Raw genomic sequence first — 19,714 nt, forward strand, 5'->3', positions numbered from 1 at the left:
GCTTATGCCCCGAAATAATTACACAGACACTGTATTCTTTTAAACACTGCTCTGGCCCATTTCTAATCATCTGTGTAGCGCCCCTAGGTGCGCTTACCGGGAAGATTCTAGCCTAAGTCCATCCTGGGTCGGAGCTGGGGCATGGTGTGCGTCTTCCCTGGAGCAGGTAGCATGGCGTCTCTCTTGCGTCTGCTCCCGAGAGGAGAGCTGTCGGGTCTGACCTCACTTCCTCTTCCTCCCGGCATTCTGTTCTGTTTACTCCACCCACCTAAGGGTGGGCCTATCCAATGGGCCTAGCAGTTTCTTTATTGCTTAACCAAGGAAATCAACAGATTGATATATGACACTCCCACATCACCAGATGGCCAGATGCTGCTGGCAGATAAAGACAGAGGAATTAGACCTTGGGGATTCTCCAGGACCTGAGGAACCCTTGGCTTTCAAAAGCTGCAGATGGAGAGGGGTGGACTAGGTTTATCTCATTTTCCAAGAGCTAGTGAATCCCAGCTGGCAGGGTAATATGCAAATGTCGAGTGGGGCTCCCTCTGCGGGTGGAGGGGGGACTGTGAGCTGACTGTCATCCCCTTCTATGCTCCGGTCTCCCTGGAGATGCATCCCTCCACGGACAGCAGTTTTGATTCCAAGGACTTTCTAAGTGTCCCTGAAGTGCTGTATTTCAACATGTGGCCTCTGTGTGCAGACTTCCCCACTGCCACCCTTTCTGTCACTACTTAGAAAAAAATGGACCACTTTTTCAATGATAAGATGAGGAAAATTCTGGAAGCAGTGAGGTTTGTACGACCGTGTAAGTCTTCTTAATGTCACAGAATCGCATACCTGCAGATGGCTAAGATGAAAAAAAATGCTTTGTATATTTTACCACAATAAAAATTCCATTGTCTGAGTTTAAAAGGCTTTTAGAGACGTAATTGGAGTACCACACACTAACGTGCACCTATGTTCATGATTTGAAGTACACTGGACATACATATTCAGATGGTAAATAAACTCATCACCAAAAACTTCTCCCTGCTATCTATAATATGTTTCTTCTTCTTGCCACATCCTGGTACCTACCAGCCCGTGAAACTACTGGTCTGCATTCTATTGCTGTGGACTGGTTTACATTACTTATTATTTTATATGGATGAATTAAAGGGCTCCTACTCCCTTCTTGGTTGTTACCTTTCGTTTGACAAGAGAGTCATCCAGATCACTACCAGCAGTGTGCGACTTTTGATTGCTGTGAGTCTTCCAGTGCATAGAAGTTCCACAACTTACTTTATGCATCCATCTGTTGGTATTTAACCTGGCTTGAGTTTTTTTTCTATTAACCACAAAATCACTAGTAATATTTATATGAATATCTTTGGATTGACATAAGTTTTGTCTCTTCTTTCTGGAGGTAAATAGTTGAATGTGTTTGATGTTTTAAGAAAATGGTGAATAATTTTCCAAAGCAAAGTCCTTAAACTTATTTACATATATTTTCTTTCTCTTAGACTGTGTCAAAGCAGCTTTACCTGTCAACCTAGAGAGGGAGTCTTAGGGGAGGGGTTGCCAGATCAGATTAGCCTGTGGCTATGTCTATGGATGAACATTTTGATCAATGATTGACACAGGAGGGCCAAGTCCACTGTGGACGGCCCCATTGGGCAGGTAGTCCTGGGCTGTGTGGGAAAGCGTAGGCCTAAGTGACCTAGCAAGCTTCATTCCTCCATGGCTTCTGCTTCAAGTTCCTGCTTTAGTTCTTGCCCTGACTCCTCAATGATGGATTGTGAGCTGGAGTTGTGAGCCAGAGTAAATGCTTCCTCCTTCAAGTTGACTACATCAGCTTGCTTTCCCCTTGGCAAAAAGTTGGCTGACAAACAGACACACCTGGGCTTGAACTATGGTCCCAGCATGCTGCCAGTCACAGGACCCTGGGTAGATCATTTCATTTCTGTTAGCTCTCTCTCTTTATGAAAACAGAAATGCCTACTTTGTGGGAATCATGTGCAATTATACAGAAAATAACATTAGGCCCATGACACAGACACTCAAGAAACAAGAGCAGAGCCATCTTTCCTAGTGGCAGCACCTGGGGTGTGTGAAGCCCACTAGATGTCACATGTGTTCTCAAACAGATTTCCCTTGATCTTCTCAGGGAATTCCAGTGTGCAGGCAGGAAGCAGAAAGTCAACAGACCATGTACTGAAGAAGTCATCCCTAGAAAACAAGGTGGCTCATCCTCACTGTCAGCTGGGGTGGACTAGGATAACGCAGAAGACAGCTCTGCATCTGTCTGTGAGAATCTTTCCAGAGAACTTCCCTGAGGACGGAGAACAGACTGGATGAAGGTTGGGTTCTGGGACTGAATAAGAAGAAAAGAGGAGAGAGCAAGCCAAGAGTGCCGACATCTAAGTCTCTGCTTCCTGACATTGCTATACCAAATGTGATCCTGCCGCTGTGCCTTCCTTGCTGAAGTGGACTGTACCCAGTGTTAGGCAAAACAAATTCTTCCTCCCTCGCTTAAGTTTCTTTTTTGTCAAATACTTTTTAATAGCAACGAGGACAGTAAATAATCAGAAAATTAGCATGTTTAGGGTTGGTGATATAGCTCAGCAATAGAATGTTTGCTTCTCTAGTTCCCATGAGGCCCCGGGCTTCTTTCAAACAAACAAACAAACAAAAAACAAAACAAAAAACCTTAGCAATCTGTAAGGACTGGAATTTTTATTGTGATGTTTCATCTTGCTGGCTAAATGATATCAAGCAAATACACAGAGAGTGTAAACCTTTGTTTCTTCCTCTATAAATGGGACAATAACCTCCCCTCACAGGGCTGTCCTAAAGAGTGAGTGACAAGACCACCTATAGGCAAATTCCCACCACCTAGTCCAGCACGCAGTGAACACTCAATAAGGGTTAGTTCCTATCACCTTCAGTTTTCTTTCCTATCCTTAGTTCACTGAAACAAAATAAGGAGTCGCACTTCCTCATCTGGAAGTCCAGGTTTCCATCCTGATTTTAAAAATGGAGCCATGGCATTTCACCTCCTGCACCCTTGTTTCTGAGAAAATCCCGCCCTCCTCTAGACAGTGCGGGCCTTGGGAGCAGAGACTTTGTCTGACCCCCATCTGCCTGCCTCAGACTGCCCACTTCACACTAGGTACACAGTAGATGTGCACCGAATTAGGTGCTGAATGAATGACTAAGTAAATGACATTGCGGTTATGACAGAAGCTGTGAGGGAAAATTAATTTGCAGATGGAAATATTACATTGTGTACCCAATCTTGCAAAACAATGAGGCACAGCTTGCAGGAGTTTCAAGCACTTTTTCAGAAATTTAATTGCCAGTTAATTTTCCTGCAAAACACAATAACCTCTACAAGCTGAAGGAAATAAAGCGCAGCTCTGGAAGCCTCATTAGGCTCAGCCTCAAACCGCACGGGCTTCTTCTGTGTTAGAAACCCAGGGATACGAGCTGCTCTAATTGGCAGTGTCTTTGTTCATTTGTGAGGGGCCTTTATTTTACTTCCTTCCCGCCTCATATTCTCTTCAGGTCTAACCTGTGACTACAAAAGTGAGGGTAACCTAGGCAAGCCAATCCTGATATCTCTGTCATAGTGTTATCTTGCTACCAGGGCTCAATCTGAGACCATGGCTAGGTTTTATTCTGGGACTATCTAACATGAGGGCCTGCTTGTTGGGGTTTCTGTCCCGCCCAGTAGCCTGCAACCAGCAAGCTCCAAAGAAAATAACACAGAGATCTCCATAACGTTATAAATTGATTGGCCTATTAGCTCAGTCTTCTTATTAGCTCTTGTGGCTTATATTAACCCATTATTCTTATCTATGTTAGCCACGTGGCTTTAGGTACCTTTCAGTGGGGCAGGTTACATCTTGCTTCTCGGTGGTCTGGGCTGGAATGGGAGGAATGGGCTTCCTCCTTCCTAGCATTCTCCTGTTCTCATCGCTCTGCCTCTACTTCCTGTCTAGTTGACCCACCTATACTTTCTGCCTGGGCAATCAGCGTTTTATTAAAATACATGATTGACAGAATACAGACAATTCTCCCCCAGGACTATTACAGTCTGATCAAAAAAGGTGCCCTCTACCCAGCTCCTATATTCAAACACTTGACCAACCCCCTAGTGGAATCATTTTAAGAGAGAGTAGACCCTTTGAAAGGCAGGGACTAGCTGGAAGAAGTGGCTCTCTGAGGAGGCAGGCCCTGAGGTTTATACATTGACTCCACTTCCTGTCCCAACTCTGTCTGGTCTTCTGAGGTGTGAACAAGCAGCCTTTTGCTTCTGCAGCCACCAAAGTAAACTCTTCCCACCACCATGCCTTCTCCACCGTGAGGGACTGAGACCCACACAGCATAACCAAAATGATCCCTCTCCTAAGCTGTGCTTGTCAGGTATTTGAGCATAGCAATGAGGAAAGCAGCTAACAAGAGGCCCAGAATCAGGACTCAGTCTGAGACCACCATCCAGTCTCAGGTGTGACTATACTCATGGCTCAGTCTGGGATCATGATCAGAATACAGCTTCAGCATCCATATGTTCATTATCATCTCTCTCTGACACACACACACACACACACACTCACACACACACACACACATAGAGATACAACTTTGATCCAAATATCACACAGACAAGAGGTTCTTGCCACACTGCTCAGTGAATTATTATTAAGTTAAATTGTATCAGAACTCCAAGATGAGGTAGTACTGGGGCCAAAGAGGAGCAAGAGGACAGCACACGTCTAGAGAAAAGAGACCCATAATTCAAGTGCACCACATAGAGCTGAATTTTGCCTTGACCCATTTGAATATTGGTCAGAGACTGCATCTGTCACCTTCAGTCTCAAGGTCACCCTCATGGAGATCTCAGAGCTCCAGACAGCCAGGCTGGAGACGCGATCCCTCCGGCCAGATTGTACAAGCTCCAGCACCGGCTGTCACCTTTTCATATCACTGCTAAGTGGGTCAGCACTTCCTCATCACTCTGCTGAATGACAGTATGCAAAGTGGTTGGGGTGCCTCTGTCACAGTCCAGAAGCCACCATATCAGCAGTGAACCTGCGGCAGCATTGTGACTCTGGGAATACTGTTTAATCTCCACCACCCTCCTTTTGGGGACATTTGTGTTTTCTTTAACAAGTGTGAGCATGTCCCTTATTTGGTCTCCCTTCTCTGTTTCCTCCAGTGTCCTGTGTAGAGGACACTTTTGAGATGCGGATGGGATGCAATGAGGCTAGTTACAAAATGAATCAGATCAGACAGACAGAAGGGTTGCGGACTGCAACCTGTGAGCTGATCATCATCTCACTGGACTGGAATGCTGTGTTTATGAAGGGGTGGCATCAGGTCACTCTTCTGAAAGATGACCAGAGAGACAAAGTGAACACCAGTTAAGAGCAGGTCCAACACTTAAATTCTCCAAGATTCTTACAGGCTGGTTATTTGTTTGCTTGTTTGTTTCACTGGGTCTAAGAAGTGTCCCTCACACCCCCGAAGATGCTTGTCGCCAAGGGCTCTTACTGCTAATGGCGTTTCCACCCAACACGACAGAGGCCACGGCTTGGGTGAGATATGGGACCCAAGGGTCTGAAGAAATGAAGCCCGTTTGCTTTGCTTGCAGAAGACAGCCTGTCTGCCAGGGGAGAAGCTGAGAAGTCCCTTTCTGGGTAGTGTCCCACTTAGAAGCGAGGCGCACAAGAGGGGAATCATAAATTCCTCTGAAGGGCACCACCCTCTTTGCTATTCAGAGAGGGTCATTTGTATCTAAGGAACATCAAACAAACTGACTCAGGTTGGTTTATGGGCCGTAGAGAGATGGCCCAGGTGAAACAAATGTTTGAGGAAAGAGTAGTGTTGGGGGCTATCGAGAGAAACAGAGTATCCCGAGCCCACTGAGGATTCCATTAAGGTGAGTCCTGCTGATAGGTCTTCCTTTTTGTCTCTGCTGCAATCTGGCCACCTCTGCCCTGAAAATGAAACTGTGTTCGTGCTGGGAATAAGGACAGGACACACTCATCTGCGGCACAAGATATGCTTAATCCCATGGAGGCAGGAGCTATGTCAGGATGTGGGCTCGCCCCTGATTTGTTGAAGGCAGGAAGTACCGGGTTTTGCCTTGAGAAGTCCCTAAGTAAGGTACTTCACTGCCATACTCTGGGAGTGAAGTACCTATGGGCTTGGCAGGTATTTAATAAAGCTTGCTTCAAATTTGGTTCAAAAATTGTAGTAGTCGTCTTATTCTCCCGGGAATTAGCAGTGTGTGTGTGTGTGTGTGTGTGTGTGTGTGTGTGTGTGTGTGTTTGTCATTTTTGCATCCTTGTCTCTGCATTGTAACTGTGAGGATAGAATTCTGATTCAGAAAGTCCGATTCACTTCCTGTGCAGCATCGCGAAAGCCGCTTACTCCTCAGCGCCTACGTTTCCGGTTTCCTCAGTCACAAAACAAACAAACCCATAGAGACAATCATCGCATGTCCTTCTCCCATTGGGCTCCAGGGTTTACATTCATATGTATGTGCATACACATTCAGAGATGACAAATGTAGTAGTTAATTTTGATTGTCAACTTGTTGGGACTTGTATCACATCTGGACACATCTGTGAAGCATTCTCCAGATTAGCTTGAAAGCTTCTCTCCCCAGGATGGGATGAGGCCCCCCTACCTTATTTTAAATCTTGATCATCCTCATGGTCTGGAAGGCTCACTCACCAACCAGCACCAAGATAGCAAGATGGGTGTCCACAGTCTAGTCAGCTCTGTCCCACAGTGGTGTTGGCAATGAGCGGCATACGCAGTAGGTATGGACATCCGTCCAGAGAGGACTTAAGCCACATGGGAAGATGTGGGAGGCGTCTTTGTCAGTACTAGGCCATTGCATTTAAGGGTCATTGCATTTAAGAGTCTTGAGTGCCCTTGGACTTTGGTCTTATGCAGCAGAGTGAAGAATGAGGTTCAGTTGTCCACAGTAAGCATCTGCTGGGCTAACAGCCCACGTGGTGTTTATACACCTATTCGCTTACTGCCCAGACAGAGCTACTTGCTAAAGCTCCTCAAAGTCTTCTGTGTATTTTTGGTGCCTGAATCAGGACTTTACCCACAAAAGAGAAAGATGAGAGATTGACTCATATTGGGGGAAAAAAGGTTTTTTTTTTTTTAATCTTCATCCGTCAACCTTGATAGCCTAGGAAACCAGTCAGTGTGTCAGATGGAAGTTCGCCAAGGTGATGTTGAAATCCAGACTTGGTGAGCTGAGTGTTGGGATCCGTTTCAGGCCTTGAAATTGTCAAAAGCGTTCCCTGGGGAGCTACTGTCTCAGCCACCATCTCATTACAGAGACCCCAGGGAGAGCTAGACATTTGCTTCTGAGATTTTGCCCTCCGTGGTACTTAATTAGTCATAGCTCACAGTAATTGGCTTTTCTCCTCAGGATGATATTATCCAAGACCTAGGCCAACACAGGCTGCCTGGGAGAGAGCTGTCAGCCAGTCTGAACCCCTGAGGTCTTCATGAGCCAAGACAGAGCTGGAGCGGGGAAGGGGCCAGAATGTGTTTCTTCAGATCACGGGAAACGACAGGTTGGATTTCACAGCACATTTTCTTGAACATAAAGGGAAGAAAGACAAGCACGGGAATGGCTTGGCAGCAGATGGTGAGCGGGATCAGCCTGGAGAATCTCTGGGATAGAAAAAAGAGTCGTAGAGATGCCTGCATAAGGGTGATACTGACTCCCACCTGCTGGAATGTCTGTATTTTCTAACCTCAAAGGCTTCATCCAAAGGGAGCTGGGAACTAAAGAGCTCTCTCACATCTCCCTCTGAACCAGCCCCAATCAATGCCTCTCAGAGAGCACCTGAATAAGAAGTTAACTGGAGACTAGCTGGTTGCCATTCAGGACCCACAGCAGGGAGCAAGTTGTCCATAGCAGAGGGACTGACTTCCACAGAGGACACTGCAGAGCTGGGCCAGGAGGGACCACAAGTTGTGGATGATCAGTCTTCCTCAGGAGACAGGGGTGGGGATCTGTCAGACATCAGAGAACAAGATGGCCTCGTCCATGACCAGATCGCCTGAGACCTATTTACATCACAAGCATTCTGACATGATGCAGGGAGAAAGACTAAGCAAGGCTTCCTTCCAGAGCTGGCCTGAGAGGACGGACTAGCCTGAATGGAGCAGCATTTCACAAATTTCTCCACAATCTTCAGAAGACTCAAGAAAGGGAAAGGCTTGGCAACTGTCAGTTACTGGAGAAAAGTAAACATATATGACTGCCCAACACAGTGCAGGATCCCAAGTTAGATCCCAGACCAGAAGTCAGGCATTAGTGGGAACTGGGAAAACTGAGTCAAGCTAGAGTAACAAGTGAAGCTTCTTATTTCAATAACTGTGGTGGTTGAGCAAACTATTAGTGCTGGCTGAGTTGAGGATGAGGTGTGGGCTTTTTTTTTTTTTTTGGTTGGCTTTCTTTCTTTCTTTTGTAAATTAATGGATCTGACTGAGATTTTTTTTTTTACTAAAATAAAGTCAATTATTTGATCTTTCTCACCAAACTGAAACCCAAGCCTATTTTTCACAAAACAAAATTAACTAGTAAAAATGAATGATTATAGGAGCCCACCCAGGGAGATGCTGACCAAAGGGTAGAGAACTTCACAGAAGTAGGAGGAAAAATCAGAGCTCCATTGTATAAAATGATGACTGGTTAATGACACTGTCCTGTACTTTGAAAATGACCAAGAATGTAGATTTTTGGTGCCCTCACCACTGTTGGAAGTATGCAAGCGAATTCATATGTTAATTAGCTCAGTTTAGCATTCTATAATGTATACACACTCTAAGACCTCAGGTACACATGCATGCATGGAAACTGACAATTTAAGAGCAATTCAGCATCTTTAAATATGAATATGGAATAAGCTAGACACACTTGCCCACTGATGACTCTGCAAATGGAAATTAACAGCTCTTCAGGAACCTTAAACTCTTTCTGCACCCAACCTCAGCTTCCTCCTCTATGAACAGAGGAAGGAAGGGGATTTCACAGTGGCTGATTTTCTCATCCTGTGATTCAGTTTGAGTGTCTTGTCTGAGAGCCTCTAATGCATGTAGTCTTCTTGTCCACGGAAAGGGGAACAAACACCGTGGTCTTGGGGCTAAGGGACAGGTCAGCAGCCCTTGCTGGAGCACAAAAGTATCACAGTTCTCCCTGGTACAGGGGACACCCGGTGCCCCACACCAGTGATGAGAGTCAGAGAAGCTTACTCTTTGCATTATTAGTAAAAGAGAAAAAGGCAGGAACAACCTAAATGCCCATGAATAAAAGACATATTATACAAAGAAACATTAGATGTGGCCATTACAAAGAATCAGCAACTTATATCAAAGAGAATAATTTCCAACATATTTTCCAATACATATAAAGAAAACAAGGTATACCAGTATCCATAAATGTCAGTAAAATATTGTTACACAACAAAATCTCGAAACTTAGTGGCATACAACAATAACCACTTGTTACAGATGCAAAGTTTGTATAGTTATTTAGGGCAACCCAGGACCGCCACAGATGAACGAGAATAGCTCTAACCTGGCCTATCATTCTCCTGGGACCAGTCAGTTACCTGGGCCTTGCTTCTCCTCTCATGGTCAAGGCAGAAGTGTGGAGGAATCTCCAAGGAAACACACCTCAAATCCTTGTTCATGTCATATAGCCAGAGAAAGCCACAATCAAACCCAATAGCAAGTGGCTGGGAGCATGCTCTTGGGAGGAGGAGGGAATGAATATTGGCCAAATTTCTCTAAAAGTTGTCTATATTTTATAGATGTGTATCTTTAGGTTTTATATGCCACAGCTCATGTGTGGGTATGGAATGTGTATACAGTCTCAAAGGAGGGGTTGATTATGAGCTCTCTCTAGGGAGGGGGAGGTTTCACCACTACTAAGTCTTTGGATTTTGTAGAGATTTTTGTTGTTTGTATTTTGTTTTGGGGGGTTTTGTTGTTTGTCTTGAGAAGCAAAGCCCCAACACTATATCCCAAGGCATTTGTATAGTAATTTTCTTACTTGATGTCCAGTTAGGACGGTTATGAAACGGCAAGGAGAGGATTTCAGCTCATCGTTGGAAATGAGAAGGAAATTTAAATCCCCACAGGTCAGAAAGATAAAACCAGGTTGTCCCTGCACTCAGATTGCCAGGCTGCTGTCCAATACCGTGGTGGAGAGCATGCTGCTGGACACACTGTGGTGGAGACCAGGCTGCTGCACACACTGTGATACTGTGGTGGAGACCAGGCTGCTGCACACACTGTGATACTGTGGTGGAGACCAGGCTGCTGCACACACTGTGATACTGTGGTGGAGACCAGGCTGCTGCACACACTGTGATACTGTGGTGGAGACCAGGCTGCTGCACTCACCATGGTGGAGAGCATGCTGCTGCACACACCGTGGTGGAGATCCCGTGTCCACCAACACCATTTCATACCGGGCCGTGTGAGGATAAGCACATTCATAAAGCACACAGCCCCGGGAGAAACAGGGTGTGGTAAGCCCCTAGAGATCATCTGGTCCAACCTTTGCATTCTACATATTTTACACATGGGTGAAGAGAAGCCGAGAAGTGGGTCTCTCCCTCTCAGTCTCTCCTGTTTATGGTGGGACCTTTACATTGCCTTCAGGGAAGAGCTTATGGCACTGAGAACACCTGTGAGTCTCCAAACACCCCTTTGGGGGGGGGGCAATGGCACTTTCAAAGGGGTCATCGAAGACCATCAGAAAACAGATATTTTCATTATAATTCATAACAGTAGCAAAATTGCAGTAGCAATGGGAATAATTTTATGGTTAGGGGTCACCACAACATGAGGAAGTGTATTAAAGGGTCACAGAGTTAGGAAGGTTGGGAACCACTGCCTTAAAGGATTGAAAACCTTGTAAGTGACATCATTTCCTAGAGCAGGGAGCAGGAGGCACGGTTGCCTGCTATGCTCAGTCCACAAGGCATCCAGGAGGCTCCTCCGTGGCTTGTCTGGCAGGAATCTGAAGTCTGACTAGAGAAGCTGGCTAGCTGAGTTCTCAGAGAGCAAGAGGCACTGCAGCCGAAGGGCTCTGTGCCCCCAGCGGCTTGGTGCTTGTTCTGTGATGGGGCATGCTAGTTGCAGATGGCACAAAGCTTTGCTCGACAGCAGACTTCATGCCTGAGCTGCGATCGGGTGTCTCTAGGTCCTTCACTACTCAGCTCATATGCTTCTTCCTACCAGAGTCCCGTGCCTGCGGAAGGGCCCAAGTGGCTGCCACCTTAAATGTCTACCCCAGGCCACACACTCCTAGATTGACTTTCCAGCATCCAAGGCGTCCACGGAAGCCAGTTTTTCCTCTTGCACGAGTCCCTCATTTCCCTTCTCACTATTAGGCCCCACAGAAGGCAACTAAGAACCGCGTGGGAGGAAATGAAAGCCCGCGCCAGATGCTGGTGAGCGAGCCGAAGTGAGTGGGACCCGCGGAGTCCCACTTAAGCCATTTTCAACTTTGCGTGGAAATGGGAGCGTCTGTGAGGCGCGCTGAAAGCTCCTGCAATGAGTAATGTCGCAGAGCGAGCACTAGGAACAAATGGATGCTAATTATTTTGTGCAAGGCGAGACACGCGGAGAATTTAAACAGGGGGTCTGACGGAGCAGATGGTGTGGAGTTGAGAAGCTCAGGGAGGCCGGGCTGCACACGCCGAGAAAGGGGCCGCCCCAGGCTATGATCTGCTTGCTACCCCTCTGTACAATCCCCAGCCTGCATTCCAGCTCCAGGCCCCTGCTGGCTGTGCAGCTGGCCCGAACTTGCCAGCTTCCTCTTTGCAGTGGGAAATCCTGGGGGCTGGGATAGAGGGAACACCCAGCAGCCCCACAGGGAGCCTGTTCAGGAACACCTCAGTGCTTTGGGGATAGCTCTTTCAAGCTCACCCTAGGGAAAATGATTCTTGCTTCCCATGCCCTCACCAGAGCTGTCCAAGGTCCTGCGGTTAGTCCCTCCCCTGGAGTCCTTCTGCTAACCGGGTCTCAGTCCCGGTGACTGTCTTCTGAGGATCATTGTTCTCACAGCTCTGGTCACTTCCTGTGGACCTTTCTGGTTTGATGTCACATCCTCCCTACAACCTCTCTGGCCACCTCCTACCAGTACCCCAGCTGGGATCACCCAGCCTCCTAAATTTGTTTACAGACCTCCACTCTGAAGTGTATAATGACTGGGTCTCTCCAGAACTGGGGTCTGACCAATTCACCCAAAGGCTCCACTGGAGTTGGGTTTTGGACTTTGCCAAAAGGAAAAGGAGTACAATCGGCCCCTGGAGGGCAGGGTGGGCCCATGTCTGCTCCTCAGCACACAGACAGTACAGGCTGCTAATCTAGAAGTGGGGCATGAGGAAGCTGTGACTCCCCCTAGTCTTCCATCTACTCAAGACACTTAGCCCCATGACAATCAAAGAAGCAACCGGGAAGAATCCCCCTGGATGAATCTTCAGCCTCCCAGATCCCACACCTGGAAGGGGACAGCCAGGCACAGTGAGAGGAAAAGACAGTTATGGACAGAGTCAGGACAGAGCCATGTCTCCCAGTGATCAATGCCGTGTCCCTTTGTCCACATCATGGGACAAACTGGCAGGCACAGATGCATGGCATTTGTATCAGGCTTGAGGTGTGCCTGGGGCTACTGTGAGCTCTTTACACTGATTCACTCCCTCGGTCCTCTCCACGGTCCTGGGAGGCCAGGAACTATAACCACAAGCATGTTACAATAAGAAATCTGGATGAGAGTGGTTAAGTAACTTGCCCAGGATCACACAGCAAGTAAGCCCCAGAGCTGGGGTGGAATGTGAGTGCCTCTGTGGCCACATGACACTCAGAGATTAATGCCGGTGTTCTCAGTCACATGTATGAACAGGAATACTTACCCGAGTGGGCTTCCCTGGCACGCAAAAGAGATAACCTACATGTGTCTCTAAATGTCATCCCCTTGGTCACCCCCAGCCATATCTATTATTCTCTTTTATCAATGGGGCTATTGTCCTGAGCCTTTCAATAACATAAAACATCCTGAATTTCTCCCACCCTGGGATAGCCGGTGCAGAGAAAGCCTGTGGACATTTGGAGAGAAGAAGACCTGAGCTCTGGGGCCAGTTCTGCTTCTCTTGTTGGATGTGACTTTGGACAACAGCCTGAACCTCTCTGAGTCTATGACTGATTACCCAGAATATAAAGAGTCATCACAGGACACTATGTGGGGCACCAGGACATGGGAGGTGGATGGATGTAAAACACACTCTGCTCCAAGGACAACAGTAAAGGGGGCTGGTTAAAGTGGGGACACAAAGTCACATGTGTTCAGACTGCGCTGAAGGGACCTGAGACATCACATTGCTGGAGAAGTCCCAGATAGGTAGGGGTGGGGAAGACTTAAGCAGAGAAGAGCAGGGTTTTCTTTATGGAGCCTCGAGTATGGGAATAAAATGGGGATAGTGAGTGAGCCCAAAGTTGCAGAGGACTTGGGAGTTTGAGAACTAAGGGCCCTCTTCGAGCATCTACCCTAGGGGCTGAAACTCAAGTGGCCCAGCAGGTAGGAGGAAGATGAGACAATTAGAAAAGAAAAAAAAATGTCAGAAATAACCACCTGAAAAAATAGGAACTGTTTCGTTCACCCAGTGGCTCCCTTTCAGGAAGAAAGCATTCACATTTGACATGTTCTCTCTTGCCTTCCCTGCTCCAAGGTCGGGGAAGTAGAGATAATAGTACAGCCATTGTGGGAGGAAGGCTGGAGACCATTCCTGAGCGAAGAGTATACAGTTGTCTCCCACAGGACTGCAGGGCAGTTTCCAGCACCATGCCAGGTACCTCACAACAGCTGCAGGCCATCCAATGCCCTCTTCTGGCTGCTATGGGCACCTGCACTCACATGCACATACATGCCAATACACACACACACACACACACACACACACACACACAATTTGAAGAATAACTTTTAATTGCTTTAAGCACAGTCACAGAGGTGAAAGGTCACTGCATCTACAGATACGTGTCTTGAGATGTTCTCACCTGATACCATCACCAGCATTTTCTATCTCCATTAGAATTCTTTCCATAATTTTCTAATGATTCATAATTTACCAGATGGAGACACCACAGTCTACTGCTTCATTTTAATGGTAGACTGTTAAGACTGGATCTAATTTACTACTGCAACATATATCTTTGTCTCCATCTCTGCTATCTCATAGGGTACATGTCTAGAAAGGGAATTCTGAAGACAGTAGAGGGGCGCCCTTGCTGAGCGCCTTCTCATCATCTAGGAATGAGAATCCATCTAACCACAGTCTGCATATTACAGTGTTTAAGAAATTACACATACCTAGATACGTGAAATTGCAGGGTTGAGATGCTCTGGCTTTCATAGCAGTTTCCATGAAAAGGATGCTCTTTGCCTAGCCTTGGCCTCAGGAATAGGCTATACTTCCTGTTTGAAGTGCTGGTTGCCTGGTGGCAGTCCCTGCCAGTAATGAGCTGGCAAATCCATAGCCTGCTCCTTGTCACTCCCTGCAATGGTGACTGGGAGGTGGACAAATGGCTCTTCTTGCTGCCTGGTTCCCAGAACCCACTTCCTAGCAATACAAGGGAGCCATTTGTCATTCTGCCACAGAGCTCAGCTCTGCCAGACATCTCATTCCACTTCCCATGCCAAGGACACAGCTCAGAAGGGCTCCCTTGAATCTTGGGCCTTGTGGAGCAAATAGAGAACTCAGAGACATTGGGCCTAATTTGCTGTGTGACCTTGGACTGGTTACTAAGTCCCTCTGAGCCTCAGCATCTTCAGTTAGACTCTGTGATGTCACAAGTGTTATCCTCCAACCCCCAGAAGACTCAAAAAAAATGGTCACCTTGTTCTGACTGATGGCCAGAGCCTGACCCACTATGAGCAACAAGAGAGTTAAAAGTCGAATTTCTGGCCATGTAGAAGTTAGTCACACAGAGCAGGGTGGAGCTGAGTCTAAAAACACTGATAACAACCTGCATGTTCCAAGACCATCCACCCTGTCCTAAGGAAGTGAGGCTGGTCCAGGCAATGCCAGCACACAGATGGAGACAGCAAAAAAGGAAGAAGGCAGAGGAGGCCCTCAGCGCCGTCTGTGCCTTAGACTCTGAGCTCTAGCCTGCTGTGTGGAAAGGTGACTCCCCACAGTCATCGGAAAGGCCCCTCTCTGTCCACTGGAAAATGCACAGCCAGCTCTTCCATGGATGCCTGCTTTTCTAGATGCTCAGTTCCTGCTCTTTCTTGAGAAAAACAAGCAGGGGGAAGGTTTGGGGAGGAGAAGTCTGCAGACTGAAGAAACAAACCAGGGAAACAGTTGGCTTCGGAAGCCCTGGGAAGGAAAGGGAGCTTTGTTTGCCTCTTTTCCCCCAGGGTCCCCGTTTAAAGCAAAGTCTCCTCCAACTGACCAATAGTCTCTCGAAAAGGATGAGAAACAAGGGGCACTGGAGCTGTGCGTGGGCGTGTCCCCCAGTCTTGACGCAAAATGAAAAATGCAATTCTATTTATTTCATTGCTTTCTGAATCTGACTGGGGATTTGATTTTGTTCTAGTAAATTGCAGCTTGCAAGGGCCTCGGGTGCCAATGCAATTCCTGGAAACGAGGGATAAGATTGTGCACAGAAGACTCAAAAATAACTCGGTGCACCTCCGAGGGATTTGTGTCTTGGCAGGGGAGAAATTCGCCAGGATCCTGCCCTTGATTGCTGGTGAGCCCAAGGCTGGCAATGGCCTCTTAAGCCTTCTAGCTGCAGGAGAGGGGCATATGTGCCTCCGGGTTCTAGTAACCTTGCTGTCAGGACTGCTCTGGGGACCTTTGAACTGGATGAGTGAACACAAGCAGGAATCCTGGAAGCAGGCCTCATCCGTGACATATTAAACACAAGCAGGTAGAACAGGTATTTATCTGTGTGCAGGCCATGACCCCATGTGCTCCCAAGGATTCACGCCTACCTCAGTGCTCAGTGGGGGCACACCTACAACTTCTTACTGAGGAGACCACTCACCCCACCCTCTTTTTAGACCCTCTCTCAGTCTTTTTGCTGGCCTGGTATCTGGGGACATTTTTTGGTTAAGATTGAAAGAATAGTCTAGGGTTCTACAAAAGGTGGGCAGAAGCAGGAAGGCCTAATAGTAGTGGATACCCAAGACCTGGGGATCCTGGACGCCTCAGCCAGGCTGTCCTGTTGCACGCCCCCCCACCTTCTTCTCTTGCAGCAGTCCTTCCCCACACTGGGGAATCCACCCTCTCCCCCTTTCTGCCAGGTGCTACACTCCTCTCTGCTGGAAGAATCAAACCTCAGCTCCAGAGTCTTGGCTGATGTCCTGAAAATTTTGCAGACAGAGACCTTGAAGGCCGGTGGCAAGCAGAAGCTGCAGCTCACCCAGAGTCTCTTCATTCCAGGTGCCCCAGCTTTAGTCACAGAGTTCACAGTCTCCTGAGCACCCTGTCCAGCTGTGGTGGTGTGGAAGTGCGCTCACCCAGCCCAAGGATGTTTCCTGAGTACCAGCCATGCACTGAACAGGGGACGTTCTGTGCACAGTGAGTAAGGCAGGGTTGTGCTTGCTCTCATGAGGTTCAGGATGACATCAAGTTAACTAATTGCATGAATAATCAGTCTGTTCTGTCACAGAGGAGAAGAGTGTGTCATGAGTGTATGGGGTTACGTGCAGTGGTAGGCCACGGCCCAGGGTTCAGCCACATGCATGCAAAGAGAAGCAAAGAAAGAACCAAATAAGAACTATCTTCACTTGGAGAATCTGGGAAGGTTTCATTGAAAATTTGATGCTTAAACTGAAAACTCAAAGACCCCGGGAGAAATACCAGGAGGAGGGAAGAATGTTCTAGGCAGAAGAAACTGCATGGACAAAGGCCCCGAGGCCAGAGGCAGAAAGCACGGCACATGCAGGGAATTTCAAAGGTTGTTACAGGTGGAGTGCAGAGAGCCAGAAATCAAAGGATGCAAAATGAGCCTGTCTTGTCCCGAGCCACATGAGATGACTGCAGAAGTCGTTTTAAGAGTTTCTGTTTTCTCCTTGGAGGCACGGAAATGCATTCATCAAGAGAAAGGTCTGAGCATTTCTGAAGGGTATGGAGCAGAGCTTTGACCTTTGACCCCCTGTGACTGCAGCACTGATCTCATTTTTCCTTCCGGGACCCTAAAAGCACAGGACACTCTCTCAACATGTGAGCATCTGGCTGCCATTTAGAGTAGGTTCCACAGCCGTCCTGGGAGCTCAGTGCTGCTGTGATCTGTTTCATAGGAGAGACTCAAGGGTACAACTTGCCTGCAATCTGGAAACTACTACACAGCAGAACTAGGAAAGGATCCCAGGCTGGCAGTCCGCAGGACTCAGCTGGTAGCTACCAGGTTACGATACAGACGACACCTCTTTAGTCAAATGGAGCTTTGGAGCTTTAAATACTTGAAGACAGCATCTCTCTCTCTCTCTCTCTCTCTCTCTCTCTCTCTCTCTCTCTCTCTCTCTCTCTCTGGAGGGAAGAAAGGAGAGGGAGGGGACATTCATTAAACATCTGCTCTCATTAAGCAACTTGCCCAAGGTTCTGCAGCTGGTCCACAGTGCCATGAACACGTCAAATGTTCTGCGGTCTTCTACCCTCTTCCAGCTGGTGTGTTATTGGCTGTCCCTCCTGGCGTCGTCATCAGGAAGTCTGATAAATAAATTGCAGGTGTCCCCTGGAAGTTCCTACTCAAAAGTCTTCTGACAAGTTTTCCCCAGAGACACCATGTATTCAGCCACTAAACAGCTATGAACACTAATATTCAACCCACCAGATACCCCACTTCTCGATCGGATGCTCAGAAGTCACACACAGTGTCAAGTGCTATGCAAAGTCAAGGGGAGGAGCTGAGTTTGAACCTGCATTGCACAACTTAGCTGTGGGACCCTGGGTAAATCTCAGTGTTCCCCTGCCCCTCATCTGTGTGACGGTAGAGGCTTTCCTCTACCATCTGGGAAAAGGATGAAGAGATAATAGTAAAGAAAGGTGGGCTGGAAAGAAGGCTCCACAGGTAAGAGCTCTTATTGCTCTTGCAGAGGACTGGAGTTCAGTTCCCAACACCCATGTCATATGGCTCCCAACCACCTATAACTCCAGCTCCAAGGGTCTCATGCCCCCTTCTGGTCTCCTCAGGTACCTACACTTATGCACCTATACACAATTAAGAAAATTTAAGTCTTTACAAAGCAGTAAAGGAAATAGACTGGGAAAGTAGGAAGCACCACCTCGCTGGGAGATCATTTTCCAATTTTGGGGGACCTGGGATGAGCTAACGATCCTCTCCCAGATCCTCATGTGTGTTTTATTTCCAGAGCCCCATCAACTTTCTTAATTATCCTTTTTTTCCTGGCTCATGACCCTACTGTTGCTATGACTGGAAGTTATCATCCAACCAATTAGCTCATCATTTTTAATCTACATTTCCTGTAGATTCTGTACCATATACGTCTTGTGTTACCATGAGAAAATACATGACAGACACAATTTAAAGGAGGTGGTATTTACTCTAGCTCCCAGTTTGAGAGTCTCAGTCCATCATGGTGGGGCAGGTATGGTGGAATTCAGAATGATGGATCAGGTGGTATAGAGGGTGGTCAATATGGGACTATGTATCACAGTGGTAAGAACCAGGGCCCAGCTGCCACCTTCAAAGACCCACCTCCAGCAACCTACACCTCCCATCCATTTCCCACCTCCTAAAGGCTCCTCAGCCCCCTAAACCAGTATTGCCACCCTGGAAGTCATCACCCCACAATATGGGCCTATGGGAGATATTATAGATTCAAACCCTAAGACTTCTGCTTAGCATATGGCTCTCAGGGTGGGAAAAGACTCTCCAGAGAAGTCCATCCCAGTATCATGACAGGCCTCTGCAGTGCACCTTTGCCACTGACTATATAGGATTCCTGCCACTGCCCTGTGGCAGAAACAGTGGCCCTGTAGCTGCATTGCCAGTCCCTGCTGAAGTTTTGTTTGATCAGCCAGGCACAGAAGCCTTCACAGCCAGGCTATGGAAAGAGAAGAAGCCCAATTTGTCAATGCCAACTGTGCCCAGGGAAGTCAGACGCCTCCATCAGGAATGCCAGACCAGGCCTGCCTGCTGCCTCCTCTAGGGCAGAGGGTTCCTGGGCCCTGGGGTCAAGCCATGACTCAGTATTCCAGGAGTTTGAGTAAGTAGCCAGCTGTGGATATGAGTATGAATATGAGCTGAAAGGAGCCCTCAGGGTCCCCATGGGTCTTGGGCAGGCATAAAATGACTGGTCTGTAGAATCAGCAGTCAAATCCACAGGGTCTGCAAGAACCAAGTATTGGCAAGAAATTCCAAACCATTCAAAGGGAAGGCAAACCTGAATCCATGCTAGAAGGCTGCATTCATCAGCGGGGGGTGGGGTGGGGGGTGGGACCAACCAGCTCATTGTTGCTCACTTGCTTCATAGGCATTTCAGAATGAAAACCTCAGTTCAGTCCGCATGCGGATTACCTCACCTGCATCTCTGAACCAAATTTACCTGGAGTCCTTCAGGCTACAGTCTTTTCCCAGGGCAAGACACTAAAACTAATTAGCCCTAGTTCTCATCACTCCAGACTCCAACACAAAGCTCAGGGGTATT

Source organism: Microtus pennsylvanicus, chromosome 11 (assembly GCF_037038515.1).
Source record: "Microtus pennsylvanicus isolate mMicPen1 chromosome 11, mMicPen1.hap1, whole genome shotgun sequence".
Lineage (NCBI taxonomy): Eukaryota > Metazoa > Chordata > Mammalia > Rodentia > Cricetidae > Microtus > Microtus pennsylvanicus.